The sequence below is a fragment of the Triturus cristatus genome, chromosome 1_1 (genome assembly GCF_964204655.1).
Source record: "Triturus cristatus chromosome 1_1, aTriCri1.1, whole genome shotgun sequence".
NCBI classification, from domain to species: domain Eukaryota; kingdom Metazoa; phylum Chordata; class Amphibia; order Caudata; family Salamandridae; genus Triturus; species Triturus cristatus.
This window is the reverse complement of record NC_140579.1, coordinates 45670838-45692310: the sequence shown is the minus strand read 5'-3', so window position 1 is coordinate 45692310 and position 21473 is coordinate 45670838. Positions and strand designations below refer to the sequence as shown.

The 21473-nt window shown below is 49.4% G+C and overlaps 1 pseudogene across 1 annotated transcript in view; it reads right to left on the bottom strand.

Annotated features, from left to right (window-relative positions):
* LOC146869325 (E3 ubiquitin-protein ligase TRIM39-like) overlaps positions 1-20088 on the bottom strand; it is a 128497-nt pseudogene extending 108409 nt beyond the window's left edge. Inside the window, exon 1 of the transcript XR_014980063.1 lies at positions 19646-20088. The product of XR_014980063.1 is annotated as an E3 ubiquitin-protein ligase TRIM39-like (transcript). The remainder of the gene's footprint in view (positions 1-19645) is intronic.
* Positions 20089-21473: the final 1385 nt, after the last annotated feature.

Here is a 21473-nt window from a genome sequence, read left to right as displayed (position 1 = left end):
TACCTTCCACTCCATCAGACTTCCTTCTGTAATACATTCAATGACCTGCCAGACACTTCAGACCACCACAGATGTCAGAGCGTAACGAAAACAAACATGCCATATGAAAACAGGAGAAGCCAAACACCCTACTAAAAACACTAAACTCTTCAAGGCTGTCAAGCATTGAACCAATCCTCTCTCAGAACCCACAGTCCCTGCATCAGTTGACAAATGCAATGCCATCAAACAAATCAGATCAACATTATCACCACCTCCACTCTCGCTCCGCTTCCAACCATCCCCCATTGTCACGCCACCCAATGGATCTTCTTCAATCCAGTCTCACGCATGGATCACCCCAATATCCTAAACTCTAGTCTAAGGAAACCTCCTATGAAGACGAGACCCTTCCTTCATCCATCATCAAATTGCTTCAAGGAGAGGCCCTTAAGCCCTTCTACCACACTGTCAACATCTCCCTCAGCCATAGGACACTTTCAAGCACTGTTAAGAGAAGTCAGATCTTTCCACTGCCAAAGAAACCATCCCTGGGCCCAGCCGACTTCACAAACTTCTGACCCATTAACCACCTTCCATTTATAGGGAAGATCAACAAGAAAGCAGTTGCCATACTCTACAGCGGCACTTTGCATGGCTAATATTCTACAGGACGACCAATCTGTCTTCAGATCATGCTGCAGCCCTGACACAGCCACACTCCAAGCAGACAACAACACCCTCCTCCTCAACAACAAGAAAAACTCCTGACATCATGGTCCTGTTTCTGGACCTCTCTGCAGCCTTCGACACAGACGACCATCCAGCTTTGATCAACACCCTGAAAAACCGAGTGGGATTTTCAGACGCGGTCTTGAAATGGTTCACATCCAACCTCACCAGCTGGCACCAGTTCATGCAAATAGGTTCAGCAAGATCACAGAAAATCCCCGTCTCCTGCAAAGCACCTCAGAGCTCCATCCTTTCTCTCTTCATCTTTAACCTCTACATGGGATCTCTGGGATCCATCCTTACAGACAGCAGCATCAAGATCCTTCAGCCTGCAGATGATACTCAACGCTACATAAAATATCCTCACCCAGCCACAGCCTCAAATCCCGCCCGTCTTGGATGTCAACAAATGTATTAAAGTTAAACCCCAAAAAGACTGACTTCTTTCTGGATCCCAACAGCTCAAACAGCCACAGATTTAAGCCTGGGTCTCCGACTTAAACCTACCAGGGTTTACCCCCACCCGCGGCACAGACCTCTCATTCAAGTAACACACTGCGAAGACGACTAAGAAAGGTTGATTTCAATGTTCTCTCTTAAAGAAAGTGAAATTGTTTATCCTGGAAGATGACTTCAGAACACACTTACAAGTCCTTTCACAAGGGAATAGAGGCAAGGCCCTGTTCAACGGTCGCCCCAACACCACCCTAGCACCCCTGAACGGTAGCCTATATGAAGCGGCGCAGCTCATCGTGGGATTGAAGAGATCATATCACCTTCACTTTAAAAGACCTACACTGGCTGCTCCTTCCAGCCCAGATCATCTTCAGATCCTTTGCATCACTTCTAAAGACGTCAATAACAAGACCCCCAGCGTGCCGGGCAAACAAACTAGCCACGTCCAGGAGACACCCAAGACCAAGAGCATGGATAACACCAGAATGGAGACAGAACAACGCAAGAAGGGAAAAACAGACAGCAATCCGTCTGCATTCATGCTCCCAGGATCCGGCACAGCATCCCTATTGATACTCTATCGGCAGTGCTCGCTCCCTCCATCCTATCGTTATTCAACCTTTCTCTAGAGTCCGCGATATTACCAGCAGCTTGGAAGATGGCTCGGGTGCTCTTCCTCATACTTAAAACAACTAACGTGGACCCCAAAAACCTGGCTTACTATCGTCCCAGTCACTGCTTCCATCCGCCGTTCTTTGGATGTGGCCGCCCCTGCTATGCTTGTGCTGCTGGACCCCTCAGCGGCCTTGGACATCGTTTCTCATGCAATATTGATAAGCAGACTGCATGAGATCGGTGTCAGAGGTACTGTCCTTCAGTGGTTGGCCGATCTTTTAGATAATTATACAGCCTTAGGCACACGTGAATTTAGACATGCAATTTCTGCAATTAGATTTCAAATAGAAAGTTCATTTTTGTTTCATGTTCACTCTTTACTTTTCCTTGCCCACTGTCAACACGTGTTTTGTCATTTTGGGCATCTCGCCCAGCGACTTCGTCAGGGCTCGGAATAAAACAGAAAGTCCCCATTTTACATATACCACACATTTGTCATACAATCTCAATAATCCTCACCTGTGACAATATGTGCATTTTTCCTATGTCAAAAGGAAAGTGACCATCTACTACCATGTAGTAGGGGAGAGGAGTTGCCCAACGTCTAGGGCATTCGACCTCGAATCTGGGGAACTGGGTTCGAGTCTCGGTAAAGATGCTGAAAATCCTGTGATTCTGGGCAAATCACTTAATATCCCTGTGCCTAACAAAAAATGAATGTGTCCTCATGTAATACAACTGGTGCTAAGTAAAGCGCTCTGATACCCCATTCGGGTCAAGTTCGTGCTATATAAAACTCTGTAAAATAAAAAATAAATAAACCCGTACTTCAATGCCATGTCAAAATTAATATGAGCGTCTACATCTCACAGCCATTGGCAATCATTGATAAACATTTTCTAAAATGGAATTCAAATGTGTATTCATCATACACAGGTAATCTTGCGTGTCTTGTGCTAATTTCACCTCCAGCAACAGAAATTCTCCTTAAACTGTTACACTTTTTAGATGGCCGGACTCAAATAATCACCCTGGGTCCATTTAAATATCATCTGGTTCCATCGCCAAATGAGGACCGCGGGGCTCATCATTGAGCCCGACGCTGTTTAACATCTATGTCGCTCCTTTGGCTCAGATCGTTAAAGCCTCTGCTTTTGAAGACATTTCTTATACCGACCATACCCAGTTGATCATCTCCCTGGGACTCGACATTGACGGTGCCATATACCGATTTCGGGATTGTATGAGGAATATTGCAGCCCAGCATCTCTGGTCTCCTGACCGGTGGCCTCCTGATCTGGGGTCAGTCCTCTGCCCAAGACAATCTGCAAGAAACCTAATTAAAATAGACCAGGAATTGTCTATGAGAAGCCACATAGCCACTACAAGACGAACATGCTTTGCGATCACGCAGATTCTGAGGAAAGTGTTTCCCCGACTTCAATCTCCGGCTAGGAAACATTTGGTCCGGGCTTTGGTAAAAAGCTGTCTGGATAATAGCGACGCTTGGCTTATGGCAGAGAGCGATACCCTTCTGTCCAACCTAAAGGTGGTGCACAATATGGCTGTCTGTTTCGTTTGTAGCCTCCCATCAGGCTCTCCTTCTGCCCCCATCTACAGGGCCCTCCACCGGCTTCCAATCAGAAAGCGCATTGTTTTCAAAAGATGCTGCATTACCCACAAAGCTTTGATGGGCATTTCTCCTTTGTATCTGAAAGGCACATTACGTTATTAATGTCCTGCTCGCACACTCAGAACCAGCGACAAGGCGCTCTAACCATTCCTCGCTGTGAGAAGTTGGCCTGGCATATGCTGGTCACTAGTTAAAGTGGCCACCTTGCACCAGTCCAATTCGACTCTTATGGTAGATAGGTTTAAGACAACCTTTTAAAGAAAGCTATCCTAGTGGTAGCTGTGGAGGGCAGCCTTCAGGGGCTAAGTCTCAGAGGAATGTAAAGCAGCTTGTTTTACCTTATAATCTCTTGAATTACCAAATGAAAGGACACCACACAGGTATATATATAAAATATATATGTATTTATTTCTAGACACACTCTACTAATCTCTTTATGCGATTAGAAGTCAGGAACATATGCACAAATCAATGTTTCACAACAAATTAAGCACTTATATGGCTGGGGCCCTAGGGGCGTACCAGAACATATACTAAAAAAGAGGTTTAGGAAGAACGACTTGAGAAGGCCTAAGGTCTTCAGAAGCACTGGAGCCTTACTAATCTACCCAAGGCAGGTAAGTAAAGGACCCGCGGGAGACGCATGCAGTGTGAGAACACAGCCGCGGATCCCAAAAGACTTCAATGGAGCAAGTCGCGGTTGGAATTTTAAAGTTTTAGGATACTTCGGGAGAGTCTATAAGCAAGTCACTTACAGGGTAAGTAGTTCTAGAGCCAACACACACAGGAGCACCGGAGTACTCGAGTTACCTCACCCAGGGAAGCCGGGTGCATATGTTTCTTTTGGTGTCGGGTCGCGGCGTCGTTTTCAATGGGAGCCAAAGAAGACTTGCTGCTTGTGAAGACAGGAGAAGTGTCCGATGGAATCCAAGGCTGGATTCTGAAGAATGAAGACCTGAAAGCAGTGGAGACAGTGTTCAAAGTCACTTGCCAGTGACCCGGGGCCAGGAAGCTGGATGCCCACAGAAGTCGGGTGTTTTCAGGTGATCACGGGTGTCTTGACTCTTCAGCCACGAGGTCCAGGAGGTGTTGACGACGACCAGGAGCTGGATTCTGAGTGTCCCACAAAGTCTGCAGCTTACTGAGGTGTCGGCAACCGGATTGGAGCCAACAAGCCTTGGCAACAGCAAGTCTTGTGGAATGTGAAGAAAGTCAGCGGTGCAGACCAGCAAGGTCTGAGGGACTCACACAGCAAGGATAAGTCAGGGCAGGCCTGGAGCAACCAGGGGAGCCCTTTGGTTCGATGAAAAGGTCTTCAGGGGACCCACAAGCCAACCAGCAAGGGATCGCAAAGACGCCTCAGGAGGATTCACTTCACAGGAGCCCACGGTCACTCGGGACTAGGTAGGCTTCTGATTTTCGGTGGAAATCCTGCTGGCGACTTGGACCACACGTGGTCCAATGCACAAGTCCGTAGAAGGTCGTGAAGGGGTTGCACTCGACAATAGTGCACGGTACCCGGGTATTGCTGTTCCTCGTCACTCGTGGAGTCCACTCGCCTCAGGTTTGCTGGGGACTCACAATGGCCGTCGAGAAGTCAGGAAATCCACTTCTGGGGCTGCAGGGACTTGGGACTCCAGCGGGAGCGGGAAAGTTTGCGACCGTTGATGCAAAGTTTTGGTGCCTGCCAAGCAGGGGAGTCACTCCTTGACTCCAAGGGAGATTCTTCAGTCTTCCAGAGGTAGTGGAACGTCGAAGGTCCAGGATTCTTCTTCAGAGCGTCGTCCAGGGATATCTAGTTTGCAATGGCAAGGTTTCCCGATCTTATACTAAAGGAAAGGGAGGGACTAGCTCTATGACCACTCCTATGGGAGGGTCAGGGGAGTGAGTGGTTACACCCACTTCCCTTTGTCCAGTTTCGCGCCAGAGCAGGGGCTGCTAGCCCCTGAACCGGTTTGAGCTGGCTTATGCACAGAGGAGCTAATGCTCCCCCAGTGCAGGACTTCAAAGCACTCTAGGAGTACACCCACCCAGCCCCAATACACTAAATCCTGTCTGGAAGGTGGTTACACCTCCCTGTCACAGGATGCCTATTGTTGGGCCTCCTCCACTGCGAGTTTCGGTCAGGAGCAGGAGGGCAGCCCAGTGTCTGTGCTGATGGCATCCATTTTGTGATGCCAGGGCTCTTTCAGGATTCTACCGTGTTTCCACAGTAGGTACATGTCTATCCCTCTAGAAGGGTAGGATCATACTCCCACACCATTACTGGTGTGGGGGTATGATTCCAAGGCGTTTGACACCAAACACGACATGTTTTGATGCAGCCATCCCAAAGTTAGCATTTACCGCTAGGTTATAATGCACTTAAGAGTATATGGTTTAACCGCATCCACAAACAACTACAGAGAATAGACTCTGAGAGCTGCAGAGGGGCCCTGCTCAGGCAGAGACACCCCCTCACATGGAAACCAAGCACCCTGCCCTCAGGATTGATAGGGCCTGCCTTAGGGGTGACTGATAGGTTTATATGTGTGTAAGGTGAGATATAGGGAGCCTATACCTCAGTGAGGAGTGCTAACACTACCTTACCCAGGCTGCAGTAGCAGCCCTGTGGTGTCAGATTTAGTCTGCTTCCCAGGTGTGGCATAATACATGCTTCAGCCCCTCGTAGGCCTGTAAAGTACCTATGCCCTTGGTACCTAAGGTACTATATACTAGGGGCTCATAAGGTACCACAGTATCCAATCACTAGTGCATCTAATATGCACTCCAAGTTGTTTAGAGAGAACAGAGAAGCTGGGGCCCTGATTAGCAGGGTCCCAGCCAGACTATAGCCACAAACCAGTGTATACATCAGGAAAAAAGTGGGGCAACATAAGTGCAGATCCTACTCTCCTACACAACCCCCCCCCCCCCAAACGCAGGGACGTTAAACTAACCTTGACCAGTTGAGTCTTCATGTTCTAAGTGGAAATACCTTGAGAGTCCATCTGCATTGGCATGTTGGGTCCCAGGTCTATGTTCCACTGTATAGTCCATCCCCTGTAGGGAAATGGACCACCTTAAAAGTTTTGGGTTTTCACCTTTCATCTGTTTGAGCCATAGGAGGGGCTTGTGGTCAGTCTGAACTATGAAGTGAGTGCCAAACAAGTATGGCCTCAGCTTCTTCAGGGGCCACACCATAGCAAAGGCCTCCCTCTCTATAGCTGACCAACGTTTCTCTCTAGGGGTCAGCCTTCTGCTAATAAAAGTTACTGGCTGGTCTTGACCTTCATCATTCAGTTGAGACAGTACAGCTCCCACACCCAGCTCAGAAGCATCTGTTTGGACAATGAACTTTTTGGTGTAGTCTGAACTCTGTAAGACGGGGGCAGTGCACATGGCCTGCTTTGGGTCTTCAAATGCCTTTTGACAGCTAGCTGTCCACTGAACCTTTTTTAGCATTTTCTTAGAGGTCAGATCATTTAAGGGGGTCACTATAGATCCATATCCCTTAACAAACCCCCTATAGTACCCAGTCAGGCCCAAAAAGGCTCTGACCTGTGTCTGGGTGGTTGGAGCAACCCTTCCCATGATGGTTTGGATTTTACTCTGTAAAGGTTGAACCTGGCCTCCATCTACAAGGTGGCCCAGGTACACAACCTGTCTCTGCCCTATCTGGCACTTAGTGGCCTTGATAGTGAGGCCTTCTTTTTGCAGGGCCTAGAAAACATTTCTAAAGACAGCAATATCATCTAGATAAGCTGAGCAATAAGTTTCCATACCTGTCAAAACTTTGTTCAGCAACCTCTGAAAAGTGGCAGGTGCATTTTTCAAACCAAAGGGCATCACCACAAAGTGGTAGTGCCCACTAGGGGTTGAGAATGCAGTTTTGGCCTTGGCATCCTCAGCTAACCCTGATCTGCCAGTAGCCAGCTGTTAGGTCAAATGTACTCAGATATTTGGCTGAGGTCAAAGTATCAATCAGTTCATCTGCCCTGGGAATTAGATAGGCATCAGTCCTGGTGACTGCATTGAGGCTTCTGTAGTCTACACAAAACCTCATTTCTTTCTTACCACCCTGGGTATGAGGTTTAGGCACAAGGACTACTGGACTAGCCCAAGGGCTATCTGAAGGCTCAATTACACCTAGCTCCAAGATTTTCTGGACTTCAGTCCTGATACAGTCCCTGACATGGTCAGGTTGCCTGCAGATTTTACTCTTGACAGGCAGACTGTCTCCAGTGTCCACCTCATGGGTGCACCAGGTAGTCCGACTAGGGGTCAGGCTAAACATATGTCTAAACTGTTGCAGAACTTGTCTGCATTCAGTTTGCTGATGATCAGTGAGGCTGCTTGCCAAAGCAACACCATCTACTGACCCATCATCAGGGTTCTGTGAGAGCAGGCCAGGGAGAGGGTCACTCTCCTCCTCCTGTTCCTCATCAGTTGCCATGAGCAAGCCCATGTCAGCCCTGTCAACATATGGTTTCAATCTGTTGACATGGAGCACCCTAAGGGGGCTCATGGGAGTTCCAAGATTCACCAAGTAGGTGACTTCTCCCTTTTGTTCAACAATTGTATGGGGGCCACTACACTTGTCTTGGAGAGCTGCTGGTGCCACAGGCTCCAACATCCACACTTTCTGTCCTTGCTGGTACACAGTCACCACAGCCTTTTGGTCATGCCAAGTTTTTTGTAGTTCTTGGCTGGCCTCCAGGTTTTTGGTTGCCTTCTTCATGTATTCGGCCATCCTGGAGCGGAGACCAAGTACATAGTCCATCACATTCTGTTTGGGAGGTTTGAGAGGTAACTCCCAGCCCTCCTTCATCAAACATAATGGACCTCTTACAGGATGCCCAAACAGAAGTACAAAAGGGCTATAGTCAACCCCCTTCTGTGGAACCTCCCTGTATGCAGATAGAAGGCAGGGAAGTAAAAGGTCCCATTTTCGCCTAAGCTTTTCTGGAAGGCCTTTAATCATTCCCTTTAGGGTTTTGTTGAACCTTTCAACAAACCCATTGCATTGTGGGTAATAGGGAGTAGTGAATTTGTCATTTACACCACACTCCTTCCGTATTGCTTTTAGATACCCTGACATGAAGTTGGTACCTCTGTCAGATATAGCCTCCTTAGGGAAACCCACTCTGGAAAAAACTCCAATGAGGGCTCTTGCCACCACTGGGGCTGTGGTGGTCCTCAGGGGAATTGCTTCTGGGTACCTGGTGGCATGATCCACTACCACCAGGATAGACCTGTGCCCAGATGCTGTTGGAGGGTCAAGTGGACCAACAATGTCAATCCCTACCCTTTCAAAGGGCACCCCCAACACAGGTAGTGGTATCAGGGGGGCCTTTGTTGTGCCACCCGACTTGCCACTGGCTTGGCAAGTGACACAGGAGCGACAAAACTCCTTGGTGTCCTCTGACATATGTGGCCAATGAAAACGTGGAACAAGCCTATCCCAGGTCTTGTTTTGGCCCAAGTGTCCTGCTAAAGGGATGTCATGTGCTAGGGTCAAGAGGAACCCCCTAAACTTCTGAGGTATTACCAACCTCCTGGTGGCTCCAAGGGTTGGATCTCTAGCCGCAGCATATAGGAGTCCCTCATCCCAATAAACGTTATGGGACCCACTAGCACTCCCAGCAGCAGCCTGCTATCTGAGGGGTTCAAGAGAGGGGCAACACTGTTGTTCTTTGCTCAGATCTTCCCTAGAAGGTCCCCTGCCCCCAAGAACTCAACCTGATCAGGCTCAAGTTCCTCTGGGGCAGTTCCTTCTTCAGGATCTGCTTCTCCTCCCTCAGGAGGGGAATCTGTGATCTGAGGCAGAGGGGAAGGCACTGCCTTAAACCTACTGCTCCTCCTCTTTGGTAGCATCTGGTCCATAGTTTCAGGATCCAGAGCTGGTTCAGCTTTATGCATTTTGGCCTGTGACCTGGTCACAGCAAATAACTCTGCAGGTATGCCCAACATCTCAGCATGAGTCCATAACTACTTCAGACCAGGCTGAAGTCTCTAGATCATTGCCCAATAGACATTCGACAGGGAGGTCTGCACTGACTACTACCTTCTTGAGGCCAGTTACCCCTCCCCAGGAGAAATTCACAACTGCCAGGCTATGGTTGGTCCTGACTTTGCTTGCATGGGTAACCTGGTACATTTCGCCCAGGATGATCTGTCCAGGGTCCACAAGATCCTCTGCCACCATGGTGACACTAGCACCTGTGTCCCTGAATGCCAAAGCCTGTTTGCCATTTATTACAGGATGTTGTTTGTATTTGCCCAGATTACTGGGGCTCACTAGGAAGGACATATCAATGTCTCCATCACAAATCAACAATGCCTGAGTGGGTACTCTGACTAGGCCAGAGTCCACTTCAGAACCCAGGGTCAACCCTACTACACCCTTATTCTGATTACCACCTCCACCAGTAGCTGTACTAGGGGGAACAGTTGCCTTAGGGGCAGGAGTGGTGGTGGTTTGGTCTTTGGACTTGTTACAGTCAGAAGTCCAGTGCCCTTTCTGTTTACAGAATTTGCACCTGGGCTGCTTTTGGCCTTTTCCCTTGTTGGACTGTGAATCCCCACCAGATGCAGATTTTTGGGGCCCTGGTGAAGACGTCTGCTCTTTTGACTTATCCCCACCTTTCTCTGAGCCTTTAGGATCTTGCTTCTTAGTGTCACCCCCTTGGTTCTGGGTTTTCTGCCTCGCCCTGGTTCTGACCCATTTGTCTGCCTTCGTTCCCAATTCTTGGGGAGAGGTCAGATCAGAGTCCGCCAGGTACTGATGCAACAACTGGTTTTGGCAATTATTAAGAATCTGTTCTCTCATCATAAGATTATGAAATCCCTTAAAATCAGTAACTCTACTACCAACCAGCCAACCCTCCAGAGCCTTGGTTGCACAATCAACAAAGTCAGTCCAGTCCTGAGTCTGTGCTTTCTGGGTGTCTCTAAACTTCAACCTGTATTGTTCAGTGGTTACGCCAAACCCATCTATTAATGCACTCTTCAGGACTTCATAATCATCAGCATCCTCTTCTCTAACAGTGAGGAGCTTGTCTCTACCTTTATCAGAAAAGGAGAGCCACAAGATTGCTGCCCACTGTTTCTGGGGGACCTGTTGTACTCTACAGGCCCTCTCCATAGCAGTTATCCATTTGTGGATATCATCCCCACTCTGGTAGGGAGGAACAACCTTGGACAGGTTCCTATGGTCTGGAATATAATCTCTGACTCTAGGGACACTGTTGCTGCCACCAAGGGGTTCTAAACCCTCTTTTCTAGAAGCTTTCTGGAGCTCAAAGGCTTCTCCATCTAATGCCAACTGCTTGGCCTTGAGGGCAACTCTTGCTTCCTCATACTGTAGCAGTTTGTACATTCTTTCAGAGGAGGTCTCTCTTCTAGGAAGATATAAGCTCCTCTGGTGGACAGATTCTCTGCCAGAGTGATATGAGTGGTCAGATTCCCTAGAAAGGGACCTAGGCCTCTCCTCCACTCTGTCAGTTCTCTTAGGGAGAATTCCTCTGTCCTTTTTAGATCCCTGTGGATCTGGCCCTTCAACCACAGAGTCCAGGTCATCTTGATTTTCATCATCTGACCCAGAGACTATAGCTGACCCACTCCCTGATTCAGACCCCTTAGCTCCTAGAGCTAACTTAAGATCATCTGCTATCAGCAGATCTATCAGGTGTAGTGTGGAGGGACTCTGTCCTATCCTCAGGTGCCTTGCAGCACACATGGCTTTCAAGTCAAAGAAAGTAATGTCCTTATACTGAGGCTGGGTGGACCCACTGGCTCCAACGCTTAAGGACAGTTTAGTGTTGTGCAGTTTTGTACTACCTACACTAGTTTGTGGCCTACTGATCCTAGCTTGAGCTGTAACAAGGGTGTGCTATCCCTTCACTCACAGCTCTAAGTTCAGTAGAACTTGTTGATACTAAGCTTGACTTTATATGTACCTTGAGTACCTTTAGTGGTTTTCAGTTAGTAATTCAAATAGAGATTTTCTGGTAAAACAGGGGCAAGCTGTAATCCCACACGCTGCCCACCAATGTGAGAAGTTGGCCTGGCATATGCTGGTCACTAGTTAAAGTGGTGTCAGGAATCCCCTCCCGCACATGGATTCCCTCCCACGATGCCACTTCCGTGAACCTGGTGCGCTTGGAGGAGAGCGGACTACAACTCCCAGAATGCCCTCCGGCAACAATTGCCTCATGGAACTCAAGAGTTCTGGTTACATAACACCAAGGGTAACGCCTAGTTTTCATGTTATGCAACTCAAGAGTTCTGGTTACATAACACCAAGGGTAACGCCTAGTTTTCATGTTATACAACGCCGAGAGTACTACTTAAGGAGAAGATCACTGGGACTCGGCGTCGGATATTCTGATCTTTGCCGGAGTACCTGGTTGAGGTACACGGACCCGTTGGAGAGTGGAGCGGCGGAAGGAACATTCTAAGGAGCGGAGGAGAGGTGCTGGCGTGTGCTTCCTGCCCGTGTCCTGTCCCGTTCTGAGAGCCGTATTCAACGTCATTGGGCACAAGTACCGTTGGTAGAGCCGAAGCTCCCAACGGCCTGACAATTTGGAGAAATCGAGGTTGGTGCGAGCCGAAGCTCCCAACCCTCGTTACTTGGGTGAACACACGCTTAGAGCTAAGACGCTATCCAGGAGGTGTTTCCGCGTCTTAGCCATCGACACTCGTAGGAGAACTGGGATAGGTAGAGCGGCTGCTCCCATCCATTCTCTGCACCACCTTGGGTATCATCACTTAAACCCGGATAAAAGAGACGCACACTAGGAGGTGTTCCCAGCGTCTTTGTGTTGTGGCAGTACTCTGGGGGAAACTGGTAGAGCGGCTGTTCCCAGGTGGTAGAGAGCCCGGCCGGGTGACTCCCACGTGCCCCCCGTATATTCCACAACCTTGGAACTACCCTTCACAGCGGTCGAGTGGCATTGTCGGCCACTGCTTAGCACTGTGCCCTCCGTTGGAGCATACCGGGACCGGTGTGCATGCGGAGGACGGTTAGAAGAGCTGTGAATGGGTATCGTACTTTAACTGGTGATTCCAGTACCGGTATTCTTTGTTGTCTGTAGTTGTTTATCTGTTTATTAAATCCTCCTTAACCTCCCTTTCTCTGGTCCGTTGTCTGTTTGTCCCAACCCCGAGAAAGCCAGGACGTTACAAGTGGCCACCTTGCACCAATCCGACTCTTATGGTAGATAGGTTTAAGACAACCTTTTAAAGAAAGCTATCCTAGTGGCAGCTGTGGAGAGCAGCCTTCAGGCTAAGTCTCTGAGGAATGTAAAGAGGCACAAGAAGAATGACTTGACAAGGGAGAAGGCCTAAGGTCTTCAGAAGCGCTGGGGCCTCACTAATCCACCCAAGGCAGGTAAGTAAGGGACCCGCGGGAGACGCATGCAGTGTGAGAACACAGCCGCGGATCCCAATAGACTTCAATGGAGCAAGTCGCGGTTGGAATTTTAAAGTTTTAGGATACTTCAGGAGAGTCTACAAGCAAGTCACTTACAGGGTAAGTAGTTCTAGTGCGAACACACACTAGGGCACCGGAGTACTTGAGTTACCTCACCCAGGGAAGCCGGGTGCATAGGTGTCTTTTGGTGTCGGGTCGCTGCGTCGTTTTCAATGGGAGCCAAAGAAGATTTGCTGCTTGTGAAGACAGGAGAAGTGTCCGGTGGAATCCAAGGCTGGATTCTGAAGAAAGAAGACCTGAAAGCAGTGGAGACAGAGTTCAAAGTCACTTGCCAGTGACCCGGGGCCAGGAAGCTGGATGCCCACAGAAGTCAGGTGTTTTCAGGTGACCAGGGGTGTCTTGACTCTTCAGCCACGAGGTCCAGGAGGTGTTGACGACAACCAGGAGCTGGATTCGGAGTGTCCAACGAAGTCTGCAGCTTACTGAGGTGTTGGCAACCGGATTGGAGCCAACAAGCCTTGGCAACAGCAAGTCTCGTGGAATGTGAAGAGAGTCAGCAGGGCAGACCAGCAAGGTCTGAGGGACTCACCCAGCAAGGGTAAGTCAGGTCAGGCCTGGAGCAACCAGGGGATCCCTTTGGTTCGATGAAAAAGTCTTCAGGGGACCCACAAGCCAACCGGCAAGGGATCGCGAAGACACCTCGGGAGGATTCACTTCACAGGAGCCCACGGTCACTCGGGACGAGGTAGGCCTCTGATTTTCTATGGAATTCCTGCTGGAGGCTTGTCCAATGCATAAGTTCACAGAACGTCGTGAAGGGGTTGCACTCGACAATAGCTGCTCCTCGTCACTCGTGGGGTTCACTCGCATCAGGTTTGCTGGGGACTTACAATGGCCGTCGAGAAGTCAGGAAATCCACTTCCGGGGCTGCAGGGACTTCGGACTCCAGCGGGAGCGGGAAAGTTTGCGACCGTTGATGCAAAGTTTTGGTGCCTGCCAAGCAGGGGAGTCACTCCTTGACTCCAAGGGAGATTCTTCAGTCTTTCAGAGGTAGTGGAACGTCGAAGGTCCAGGATTCTTCTTCAGAATGTCGACCAGGGAGATCTAGTTTGCAATGGCAAGGTTTCCGTATCTTATACTAAAGGAAAGGGAGGGACTAGCTCTATGACCACTCCTATGGGAGGGTCAGGGGAGTGGGTGGTTACACCCACTTTCCATTGTCCAGTTTCACGCCAGAGCAGAGGCTGGTAGCCCCTGAACCAGTTTGAGCTGGCATATGCACAGACGAGCCTACTGCTCCCCCAGTGCAGGACTTCAAAGCACTCTAGGAATGCACCCACCCAGCCCCAATACACTAAATCCTGTCTGAAAGGTGGTTACACCAAACACAACATGTTTTGATGCAGCCATCCCAAAGTTAGCATTTACCGCTAGGTTATAATGCACTTAAGAGTATATGGTTTGACCGCATCCACAAACAGCTACAGAGAATAGACTCTGAAAGCTGCAGAAGGGCCCAGCTCAGGCAGAGGCACCCACTCACATGGAAACCAAGCACCCTGCCCTCAGGATTGATAGGGCCTGCCTTAGGGGTGACTGATAGGTTTATATGTGTGTGTAAGGTGAGATATAGGGAACCTATACCTCAGTGAGGAGTGCTAACACTACCTCACTTAGGCTGCCGTAGCAGGCCTGTGGTGTCAGATTTAGTCTGCTTTCCAGGGGTGGCATAATACATGCTTCAGCCCCTCGTAGGCCTGTGAAGTACCTATGCCCTTGGTACCTAAGGTACCATATACTAGGGGCTCATAAGGTACCACAGTATCCAATCACTAGTGCATCTAATATGCACTCCAAGTTGTTTAGAGAGAACAGAGAGGCTGGGGCCCTGATTAGTAGGGTCCCAGCCAGACTATAGCCAGAAACCAGTGTATACATCAGAAAAAAAGTGGGGGCAACATAAGTGCAGATTCTACTCTCCTACACTCGCATTCGTGCCTCGACATATGGAGGCAGAGCGTTCTACTACACTGTCCGACAGCATGGAATCAGCTTTCACTCTATAGCTGCTGCTGCTCGGATTTTGCTAAATTACAAAAACTGTTGAAAAGCTGACTGTTTCAGTTATTAGGTGCGAGTTATGTGCAGGCCGAGTGGCAAGATGCAGCTCCAGGTGTGCTTCATTGAGCTTCATTAAATGGATAGAACATAACATGCACCCTCTTGACTGATGAACCCTCTCTTGACCTTGTCCCATGCAGGTGCCAGCCCCATGCAGGGTCTGTGAGAGAGAACAGACAACCAAAGACATGATCACAGTCTGCGACAGGCACAGGAAGAGTGCAGGCCCCAACCCCAGGCAGGGTCTGTGACAGAGAAAAGAGAGCCACAGCGAGAGAGCAGGTGCCGGCCCCATGCAGGGTCTGTGAGAGAGAACAGACAATCAAAGAAATGATCACAGTCTGTGACGCACAGGAAGAGTGCAGGCCCCAACCCCAGGCTGGGTCTGTGACAGAGAAAAGAGAAACACAGCAAGAGAGCCGGTGCCAGCCCCATGCAGGGTCTGTGAGGGAGAACAGACAACCAAAGAAATGATCAGTCTGTGACAGGCACAGGAAGAGTGCAGGCCCCAACCCCAGGCAGGGTCTGTGACAGAGAACAGACAGACACAGTGACAGAGCAGGTGCCAGCCCCATAGAGAGTATGCAACAGAGAAGAGACAACAAAAACGAGAGAGCGGGCACCAAGTGTTTACAGGTTCTATGACAGAGAACAGTCACAGGACGAGAGCAGATATCAGTCTCATAAAGGGTCTGTGACTGAGAATATACAGGATCTCAGATGGAGAACAGACAGGCACAGCAGGAGAGCAACCAGCCTCATAAAGGGTCTGTGACTAAGAATAGACATATTGAGGGAGTGGGTACCAGACTCCTACAGGATCTCAGATGGAGAAAAGACATGCATAAAAGGAGAGCAACCGGCCTCATAAAGGGTCTGTGACTGAGAACAGACATATTGAGGGAGCAGGTACTCGACTTCTACAGGATCTCAGATGAAGAACAGACAGGCACAGCAGGAGAGCAACCGGCCTCATAAAGGGTCTGTGACTGAGAATAGACATATTGAGGGAGTGGGTACCAGACTCCTACAGGATCTCAGATGGAGAAAAGACAGGCACAGCAGGAGAGCAACCAGCCTCATAAAGGGTCTGTGACTGAGAATAGACATATTGAGAGAGCAGGTACCCGACTCCTATAGGATCTCAGATGGAGAAAAGACAGGCACATCAGGAGAGCAACCAGCCTCATAAAAGGTCTGTGACAGAGAAAACAGACAGCCAAAGTGAGAGAGCAGACACCAGCGCCATGTACACAGAAAACACACATTTACATCAAGAGGGCAGGTGCCAGCCTCATACAGGGTCTGTGAGAGAGAACAGACAGCAGACACCACACAAAGTAGAAGGCAAGAAAGAGACAATAAGAGATAGGGAGCAGACATCAGCCGCTCTCAGGGCCTATGACCGGAATCAGGTAGTTGCCCTCAGAGAGAGTTTACATCAGGGCAGGTTCCAACCCATTCCAGCATCTGAAATACAATTCAGACACCAGCCCCTTACAGAGTTTGCAACAGAAAAGAGGCACCTGGCTCCTACGGGGTCTGTGACAAGCAACCAGTCCAGCTGAACCTCTGCCTGATGAACCCTGCATTGCTGGGAGTCATCTGCACAGATGCTCTTGGGAGCCTGTGTACTACACATTGCATTGCTGCACATCTTCTGCTGTGTCTGATACCCTTGTGGGTCTGTGTACTACACATTGCATTGCTGCACATCTTCTGCTGTGTCTGATACCCTTGTGGGTCTGTGTACTACACATTGCATTGCTGCACATCTTCTGCTGTGACTGATACCCTTGGGAGTCTGTGCGCTACACATTGCATTGCTGCACCTCTTCTGCTGCGTCTGATACCCTTGGGAGCCTGTGTGCTACACATTGCATTGCTGCACATCTTCTGCTGTGTCCAATACCCTTGGGAGCCTGTGTACTACACATTGCATTGCTGCACATCTTCTGCTGTGTCTGATACCCCTAGGAGCCTGTGTGCTACACATTGCATTGCTGCACATCTTTTGCTGTGTCTGATACCCCTAGGAGCCTGTGTGCTACACATTGCATTGCTGCACATCTTCTGCTGTGTCTGATACCCTTGGGAGCCTGTGTACTACACATTGCATTGCTGCACATCTTCTGCTGTGTCTAATACCCTTGGGAGCCTGTGTATTACACATTGCATTGCTGCACCTCTTCTGCTGTGCCTGATACCCTTGGGAGCCTGTGCGCTACACATTGCATTGCTGCACATCTTCTGCTGTGTCTGATACCCTTGGGAGCCTGTGTACTACACATTGCATTGATGCACATCTTCTGCTGTGTCTGATACCCTTGGGAGCCTGTGTACTACACACTGCTTTGCTGCACATCTTCTGCTGTGTCTGATACCCTTGTGGGCCTGTGTGCTACACCCTACATTGCTGCACATCTTCTGCTGTGTCTGATACCCTTGGGAGCCTGTGTACTACACATTGCATTGCTGCACATCTTCTGCTGTGTCTGATACCCTTGGGAGCCTGTGTACTACACATTGCATTGCTGCACATCTTCTGCTGTGTCTGATACCCTTGTGGGCCTGTGTGCTACACATTGCATTGATGCACATCTTCTGCTGTGTCTGATACCCTTGTGGGCCTGTGTGCTACACCCTACATTGCTGCATAAAGCCTTCTGACACCAACAACTGTCACTGCCACACTGAACCCTTTGAGTACCACGTGAGATCCAAAAACACCCACGCACATCCCTTCTGATCCTCTGCAGCCGCCTCTGTGGCTCAAGGTATACACCTGTTGTCTTAGCGCTCCGACAGCCGCACTGTGCTCTTTTCCTGTTTATATAGGTTTCACAGAGTGCCTTTGCTTACGATCCCTAAGCACCCACAAATATTCCTTGTGACTTTGGGCAGTCTTCTCCAGGGGATCCACAGAGTCCACTTTGATCCCTGAATACCCACAGACATATCTTGTGCTCTTCTGTATCCTCTTCTATGAGGCTCATAGTGTTCCACCTGTGATCCCTACAGGCAGACATACGTAACTTGTATTCCCTGTGAGACTCGGAGGATGTCTTTACTTGTGAATCCTGACCTCCCACATATATACTGTGTGCTCTTGGGCACACTTCTCTATTGGATCCACAGGGTGAATTGTGATTTCTTAACACCCGAAAACATACTCTGTATCCTCTTAAGGACTTAACAAGTGACTTCACTTGTAGTACCTGAACACCAACACACCTACCTTGTGCTCCTCTGCAGATTCTTCATCTGGGTAACTTACAGAGTGTCTTCACTTATAAATCCTGAACACCCACATACACTCCTTGCACAGACTTCTCTTTGTGTGCCAACCGGCACATTATGACCTATAAACAATCACCGACATACCAAGAGCTCTTAGCAGCCCCCTATATGGACTCTCCAATGACTTTTGATTCACTCAACATCCACAGACATACCCTGTTCTCTTCTGCAGTCTCCTCAATGACACTCACAGGTATGGTGACTAGATGACGCCATGCCACAGGCACAGGCACTGTGGTCTTGGTTCATTTTACTGAATCCTACTGCTTCAACACACCAGATAAAAATGATATATAAAAGCAAAGTCCAGGAAAAGAAAAACGGCGTTCCAGTGACACAGAGCCATCTGGTCACCCTATACAAAGGGTGACTGTTGACCTCTGAACACTCACACACAGCTTGTGCTCTCCGGCTGCCCCTTGGTGTGGCTCACCAGGTGACTTTGTGTTCCCTGAATATTCACAGACATACCTTGTGCTCTTCACTTGTCGCTCCTAAACACCCACATGCACCTTGTGCTTGTTTGCAGGTTTTTCATTGGGGCTCGGTGTGCCTTTGTGACCCCTGAATGCCCACAGACGTGCCTTGTCCTCTTTTCCAGACCCTTCTTTGAGGCTTGAACAACCTGTGATTTCCTAAAATCCACCTTATATACCTTGTATTCCTTTGTATGACTCATTGCATGTCTTCATTAGTGAGCTCTGAGCACCCACTCACATAACGTGTGCACTTGGACAACTATCTTTATGGGACTCACAGGGCGCCTTTGATCACTGAAGACCCAGAGACATTGAAACTTCTGAAGGCCTCCAGGAGTGTATTCACTAGTGAATCCTGAGCACACACATACCCTGTTGTCTTCTGCAGCCGACTCTATGAGGGACACAGAGTGACGTGTGACACATAGCTCGTGCTTTCTGGCTGCCTCCTTGATGGGGCTCACAGTGACTTTGTGATCCCTGAATATCCACAGACATGCCCTGTCAGAGGCGCAACTAGAGCCAAATTTCGGGGGGGGAGGGGGCTAACCAACAATTTCGGGGGTGGGGGGGCTCAATCTAGGCATAGTGGAGCTGCAGGGGCTCTTAGAAGGGGTTAAACAACAGCGAGGCCTCATTAACATGCACATGGTCTTTTTAAAGACCTGTGAAGTGCTCGGGCGCGGCTTTGTGTCTGCCCGGGAAGCGGTCTCATCCCGGGCTGCCACACACGACGGGGGGGGGTGGGTGGGGGGGGGGGGCTGAAGCCCTTGTTCAATGGGTGTTGCGCGCCTGTGCCCTGTGATCTTCAATTGACACACACGCACACCCCCTCCCCCCCCCTATAGTCATATGCAGGCTCCTCAATGGGGATCATAGTGTGAAACTGTGATCCCTGAATGCCTATAGACATACCTTGTACTCCTCTGCAGCCTTCTCTAGAGGACTTGCTGAGTGTGTTGTATGCTCCTTGGACTCCCAGCACACCACACATATCATCCTTTGATCCTCTGCACAGAACAGATTCAGTTTCTCGTGATGTTTCTCGCACAGATTCTCCTCCGGGGGCCTCACGGGGGGCAGCTGAAGCTGTTTTGCAATTTCCACCATGTTCCCCAGTTGCCTGTTGGGTCGGAGGCTTTTCCCAGAAGATATTTCCCTGCACTGTGGACAGGGGCAGTTTCCATCTCTCCCCTCCCAGCTCTGAGTGATGCAGGAGCGGCAGAAGTTGTGTCCACAATCGATCATCACCGGATCAGTAAAATATTCCAAACAGATGGAACAAGTGGCCTCTTCCTGGAGGTTCCCAAGCTGAGCTGCTGCCGCCATGATGCCGAAATGCAGGAAGTGAACTTAAGTTTCAGTTTCTTTCTTTGTTAGGTGGGCGTGTCTGTGCGTCTGCCCCTCTCTGGCTGCGCTGGGACTTCCGGGTTCATATTACAGTCACAGAGCAGGACGGAACTGGTTTTGTTCTCACTTTCTGCAAGTCTGAAGACCTGGCACTTAACAAGCATATGCAATGCAATAGGTCTCGCATTGTTAAAGTTTGCGCTATTGGTGTTGCATTATTTAGCAATGCCAATAGCTGAAACTTTAATAATGCGAGACCTATTGCATTGCAAATGCTTGTTATACTGATGGTTGCATGGATGGATAAATGCCAGGATTATGTGGTATGGGGTAGATAGGTGGATGCGTGACTATGTGCCTTAATATCTCTGTAGGCGTGGCGTTTGCCTAAAGATCTACTGGTCACTTGGTTATATGCTTGCATTTCTGACTTAAACGTTTATCCTTGTCAGTAAGAAAATATGCCATAGATATGGGTAAAAATAGGACGTATTTTAGAGCAGGAGGAAATCGGTTTAAGCTGCGTAATATTGAAGTTGCTTTGTTAATAATTACAATAATGAAAACACTTGTAAAATTAAATGATAGACAGGTTGATAGAAAGATCGAGAGATAGTCAGATATCGCATCAGAATGAAATATAACGTGCCACGTACACGCAGAAACGAGTAGTGCAAATCGGGGTTCATGACAGACATTTTAACAAATGCGGGCCAGGCCGCCAGCAACAGGAATCTTGGACGCAGCCATGGGCGTCCGCAGGGGGGGGGGGGGCAAGGAGGGGCGCTTGCCCCTCCTTGCCCCCACTGCGGACGCCCATGGACGCAGCCGTCTCACCTGGCCAAAGTCTCTCAGGTTGGGTTTGACGTCACCATGCGTGTGCCCGTGTCGATGCCTGCCCAGTGCCGCCGACGGGAACGGGGAGGGGTGAGAGGAGAATGGAGGGGCCCGCATGCCCCGTCGGATTCCCCCGTGCACTGTTGCGCACCTCGCTGGCCCCACCTGTCACCTCTCGCGCCCCATGTGCACTATCAGGCGGCCACTGACCCGCCTCTCCAAGGTGAACCGTTCAGATTTTTTGTTCCCTTGCACACTTGGATTGAAATTGCTTCGTGTTTCGGGTGGCTGGCAGTTTTGCAACCCCACTTATTGCAGCCACCTGGCGCCAGATGACAACTGCTATATATCTCTGTCTAACAGTATGCAGCAGGAAATAATACCTTGTATTACAACTGGGGATTATCCCTACCTGATGATCTAATGTCACGGGCCCTGGTACAAATGTATATTTGGGGCCCTGTTTCGAACAGCTTTGAATTTTTGATCTAGTTTCAGCTCTTTCGCGCCCTCTTTGGCAGGTCACTGACAGTGCACAGACACACTGGGCCAAATC